Source organism: Doryrhamphus excisus, chromosome 21 (genome assembly GCF_030265055.1).
Source record: "Doryrhamphus excisus isolate RoL2022-K1 chromosome 21, RoL_Dexc_1.0, whole genome shotgun sequence".
Lineage (NCBI taxonomy): Eukaryota > Metazoa > Chordata > Actinopteri > Syngnathiformes > Syngnathidae > Doryrhamphus > Doryrhamphus excisus.
In genome coordinates, this window is record NC_080486.1 from 10320181 (window position 1) to 10326180 (window position 6000).

General features: G+C 40.8%; 1 long non-coding RNA gene across 1 annotated transcript in view; it reads right to left on the bottom strand.

The window, feature by feature from the left end:
* LOC131108996 (uncharacterized) overlaps positions 1-5388 on the bottom strand; it is a 32193-nt gene extending 26805 nt beyond the window's left edge. Inside the window, exons 1-3 of the long non-coding RNA XR_009120611.1 lie at positions 4646-5388; positions 2400-2485; positions 395-448 (exon numbers count right to left, since the gene is read on the bottom strand). This is a non-coding gene — a long non-coding RNA (uncharacterized LOC131108996). The remainder of the gene's footprint in view (positions 1-394; positions 449-2399; positions 2486-4645) is intronic.
* Between the last annotated feature and the right edge of the window lie 612 nt (positions 5389-6000).

Sequence of the window (6000 nt, forward strand, 5' to 3'; positions counted from 1 at the left end):
CAATGTCATAATACTATGAAAAAAAATAAAAATTACTGTATGGTAAACACATTTATAGTGGAATTTTTAGAGCCAAAACATGTACCAAAAAAATTGCAATTTTGGGAAAATTTGTTTGGGAAAAAAAATTTATATTACAAAATAAAAGTATGGGAATAAAGGCACAAAAAGTACAAGAAGAAATTGGAAAAATGGAAAAGAAGCAGTGGGAAATTCATTGTTAATTTCAGAATTTCATTGTTATAATACACTTTGTCACCTAGAACACAAATCGGACACAAATCTGGTTGGTTTTCAATGTGGGGCCGGTAAGTTTGGAACATACATCATTTATTTGTGGGGGAAAAAAAGTGTATTATAAAAATGCATTTACACAAAAAAAAAATAACCTTACCATGAGTTTCTTGATACTCTCTGCAGTTGAGTAAATAAACACCTCGGCCAGCCACTACATGTGGAAAGAGAAGAGAATTAAAAGGATGGAGGAATTAAGTTGACCTTGCAGCAGCAGTGTTGTTTAGAAAGTGAAGCAAAAAGCAGCCAGCTAATGTTGGGTGGCAGCTCTCGGAGGCCGACCACCCCACCGCCCCCCTCCACCCCCCTTGGGCTTTTCTGTTGGCTAGCCCAGCTGTCATCTTTCTAATGATTTCTTTATTTTGCAGGAAGAGCTTGTCGCCAGGGGAAACGCACCACTTCCGGCCCGGGGGAAACCCGACGCTGGGCCGGGCTGACGCTGGGACCCGCTACGTCTGCAGCCGACATCACAGGGGACCCACACGCCCTTTCATCCCGCCTGTGTTTCTTTGCTTTCTTTCTCCTTCTATCCACACAGTCATCAGTATCAGCCTCTCTTTTCACTTCCCCCCCACTTGTCCTCTGGGGGTGTAACTTTACTTCTCGGTAGTAATAGTTTTCCTTCGACATCTAAATGATTATTTAGCATTCCATTTTGGAAGGAGGAACCGTTTGTTGACACTTTGATAAGATCTAATTAACAAAAACGAGCTGTTTGGATTTTGTATCTGTCCAATGTTAAAATGATACAAGATCCAAATCATGAAGAAACATTTATTTTCATGATTTTATTTTAAAATATGTAAATTAAAAACACAAAATTTAAATATATTGTATATGATATAGTTACAGAGATGTGAAAAAGTCTTCTTTTTCGTCCATGTTTTTCACAATTAAATGTTACAGATCATCAAACACATGTAAATATTAGTCAATGACACTACCACCACCATGTTTTACTTTTGGTATGATGTTCTTTTTCTAAAATGCAGTTCTACTTATATGGAATATGTAATAGAACACACACAGACACCGAAAAGTACAACTTTTGTCTTGCCAAACCCAGTGTTGCGGGGTCTTTTGTGACCTCTTGGTGTCATTTTGGTTGGCTGGCCACTCCTGGAGAGGTTCACCACTGTTCCATGTTTTTTGCCATTTGTGGATAATTGCTCTTACTGTGGTTTGCTGGAGTCCCAAACCTTAAAAAAAATGCTTTATAACCTTTTCCAGACTGTTTTTCTCTCTTAATAATGAATGTTTTATTTAAAGAAAACACATTACATGTTTAATTCTGTTGTCATTGGCTAATATTTACATTTGTTTGATGATTTGAAACATTTATGTGTGACAAACATGCAAAAAAAATAAGAAATCAGGGCGGGACAATCACTTTTACACACCACTATATGTAAATCACTATATGCCTTTTCAGTATATATAAGCATTACAATATTTAGTACACTTTTCATTAAAATACTGAACTAAATAGTAGGCTACCGACATATTTCTATATTTCTAAAACACTGCTTCACCTCATATATGCAGAGTAACTGCAGCAATCCAGTATTCAAAACTCTATTAAGAGTCTTCTTATTATCTCATTATGTCCCAGGAGTCATTGTTGCGTTCTCTCACTCCTCCATCACAAACCTTGAGAAGGCCTTGAAGAGAAGACATTGACCCCTCTCTCAAACCCTGAACGCCCGCCCCCCCCCCCACCATCTCTGTATAGTCCGGCATAATCAAGCCCAGCCTCTCAATCATGAAACCCAAGTTGACTTACAGCTACCCCACCATCACTAAAACTCACCCACTCGGCTGTGGGCTGCTGATTGTTCCAGAAACAACAGATGGAAAATAGTGAGCTGTAAACATGTAAATAATACACACAGAAGCATGAGCACTCGTGCAGCATAAACAACATGCACAGTCCATATTGGACATAAGCAAGATTATATTAGATGCTAGTATGTCTTATTCTGATAGGTCTTCATTATAGTGAAGTAATCGATACATGAATGTCACAAAAAAAAAGGAACATGCAGCACATTTGAAATGTAAACAATTTTAGAGACTGATTGGTGTCCAAACCACAGGACCATTACCTGTCAGGTCTGCACAGCGCTGACAACCTTGATGAGATGTCTGTGTGTGTGTGTGTGTGATTAAGCAAGCTTGAACCAGAGGCCTCCTGGAAACACACACACACACACAAAAAAATGCTCTGGTTAAAATCAGAGGCAGTCAGCTTCACTCAGTAGTGACAACACCATCATGTAATCTAAATGATGCTTGATTTGATTTGCGGAAACACAACAGTAAAGAGAAACTTGCAGGGAAAATTTGAAAAAAAAAAAAAAAAAAAAAGAACACTGCTCACTTTTTTTTTAGCTGGCAACACAAATGAGTAGCAAGATACAGTGAAGAAAATAAGTATTTGAACACCCTGCTATTTTGCTATTTCTCCCACTTAGAAATCATGGAGGGGTCTGAAATTTTCATCGTAGGTGCATGTCCACTGTGAGAGAGATAAACTAAAAAGAAAAATCCAGAAATCACAATGCATGATTTTTTAACAATTTATTTGTGTGATACAGCTGCAAATAAGTATTTGAACACCTGTGTATCATCTAGAATTCTGACCCTGAAAGACCTGTTAGTCTGCCCATTAGAAGTCCACCTGCACTCCATGTATCATCCTGAATCAGATGCACCTGTTTGAGGTCGTTAGCTGCATAAAGACACCTGTCCACCCCATACAATCAGTAAGACTTTAACTTGTAACATGGCGAAGACCAAAGAGCTGTCCAAAGACACCAGAGACAAAATTGTACACCTCCACAAGGCTGGAAAGGGCTACGGAGCAATTACCAAGCAGCTTGGTGAAAAAAGGTCCACTGTTGGAGCTATCATTAGAAAATGGAAGAAGCTAAACATGACGGTCAATCTCAATCGGAGTGGAGCCCCATGCAAGATATCACCTCGTGGGGTCTCAATGATTCTAAGAAAGGTGAGGAATCAGCCCAGAACTACACGACAGGACTTGGTCAATGACCTGAAAAGAGCTGGGACCACCGTTTCCAAGGTTACTGTAGGTAATACACTAAGACGTCATGATGTGAAATCATGCATGGCACGAAAGGTTCCCCTGCTTAAACCAGCACATGTCAAGGCCCGTCTTAAGTTTGCATATGACCATTTGGATGATACAGAGGAGTCATGGGAGAAAGTTTTATGGTCAGATGAGACCAAAATAGAACTTTTTGGTCATAATTCCAATAAGCGTGTTTGGAGGAAGAAGAATGAAGAGTACAATCCGAAGAACACCATCCCTACTGTGAAGCATGGGGGTGGTAGCATCATGCTTTGGGGGTGTTTTTCTGCACATGGGACAGGACGAGTGCACTGCATTAAAGAGAGGATGACTGGGGCCGTGTATTGTGAGATTTTGGGGAACAACCTCCTTCCCTCTGTCAGAGCATTGAAGATGGGTCGTGGCTGGGTCTTCCAACACGACAACGACCCGAAGCACACAGCCAGGAAAACCAAGGAGTGGCTCCGTAAGAAGCATATCAAGGTTCTAGCATGGCCCAGCCAGTCTCCAGACCTGAACCCAATCGAAAATCTTTGGAGGGAGCTCAAACTCCGTGTTTCTCAGCGACAGCCCAGAAACCTGACTGATCTAGAGAAGATCTGTGTGGAGGAGTGGGCCAAGATCCCTCCTGCAGTGTGTGCAAACCTGGTGAAAAACTACAGGAAACGTTTGACCTCTGTAATAGCAAACAAAGGCTACTGTACCAAATATTAACATTCATTTTCTCAGGTGTTCAAATACTTATTTGCAGCTGTATCACACAAATAAATTGTTAAAAAATCATGCATTGTGATTTCTGGATTTTTCTTTTTAGTTTATCTCTCTCACAGTGGACATGCACCTACGATGAAAATTTCAGACCCCTCCATGATTTCTAAGTGGGAGAAATACCAAAATAGCAGGGTGTTCAAATACTTATTTTCTTCACTGTAAGTGCGTATAATAGTGGTTGTGTCACATTGTGGGGATGCACAAGTGCTGCCGACACTGAGGGAGCCACGGTTCGTGGTGGGGAAACATGAATTCCAACATGTACTGTGACACTGTGTGAAAGATTACCTGCAAAATGAAGTATCTCTTGTTTCCATTCCCAGGAGGCTTAGGGCAGCGCTAGCTAACAATAGTGCTCTTATTTACTATTGACACATTTTGTACCAACTTATGTTGCCAGATATTTCGACAATAATGGCTGTGTGACGACTCATTTTCAGTGGATAGTAAATTTACACCATTATTCAAGCTGTACACTGAACTTACCTTAGCTAACATGCAGGCACTGCTCCATGCTTTAATGGAGGGATGTATGGGGCGTCAGGGACCCAGGGGGGCGGGGGCCCAAAGCTGGAATGACAGAATGTGACAGAGGATCCGGGGACTCGGGGAATCCCAGCACAATAATGTGGATGGCACGAACTAAAGCCCCAGATTTAATCGCAGCCATCACACACCTGCCAATAGAAAATTACCCATGGCAGCCATCCCGTAGTGTTGAGCCTCCGGCAGAGCTCTCCAGCTGTCAATCATCTCTGGACTCACAATACAATGACGCCATAGTAACAGCAGATAATACAAGGCAATAATAATTAATACTAATACCGATTAGACGACTTTAATCCCTCTTGGGAGGTTGCGCTAGCAGGTTTAATCATGTTTATATAATCGACACGACAACTTTGCGGGACACACAGCTGGGAATGACAAAAACTAACATGCTAACACTAGCTTACCTTGCTGTGCTTTAGCTCTGGACGGTGTAATATTATACTATTTATTTTCTCAGTCTTCCCCACAATCTCGCTGCCCTCTTCTTGAATAAAAACGTCTTGAATAAAACTTATTGAATAAAACTCAAGTAACGCTCCTCCATTGTTAGCTTCTTCTTCTTCTTGTTTATGGCGGGTCGCAACCAACGTTTTAGGTGCATACCGCCACCTACTGTACCGGAGTGAGTACTTTGGTTCCAGAGTTAGAGAACAAAAAGAACGAAACAAAATACACAAACGAACAAAAACACATTAATGCTTATCCTGTTATCACCTTATATATTTACCAGGTGCCCTTAAGATATCCCATTAGAGCCTGGCTGTATTCCATTGTTAGTTTATTGTTGTCCAACTGTGAGGGGGCGGGCAAAACGAGATGATGAAAAATCTGATTGGTACAGCCTGTATCTTTTTATCCATACATCCATCTATTTTCTATGCCGCTTATCCTCACTAGGGTAGGTAGGTAGGTAGGTACTAGGTAGATACTGTATTCATCCCCATGGGGAAAGGGTCACGAGTATGACAACTTTAACAAACGAGTTTAACAAACTGTCTCTCTCTGACTTAAAGCAGCTGTACCATTACACCACAAGGGAAAGTCTTCCATTTTATTCTCAAGGTATCAGCTGTACCATTACACCACAAGAGACTGAACTTAGACATTCTGCCAATTTATCTTTAAGGTAGCAACTGTACCATTACACCACAAGAGACTGACATTTGACATTCAGACATATTATCCTTAATGTAGCAGCTGTGCCATTACACCACCAGGGACTGACATTTGTCATTCTGCCATTTTATCTTTAAGGTAGCAGCTTTATCATTACACCACAAGAGGCTGAC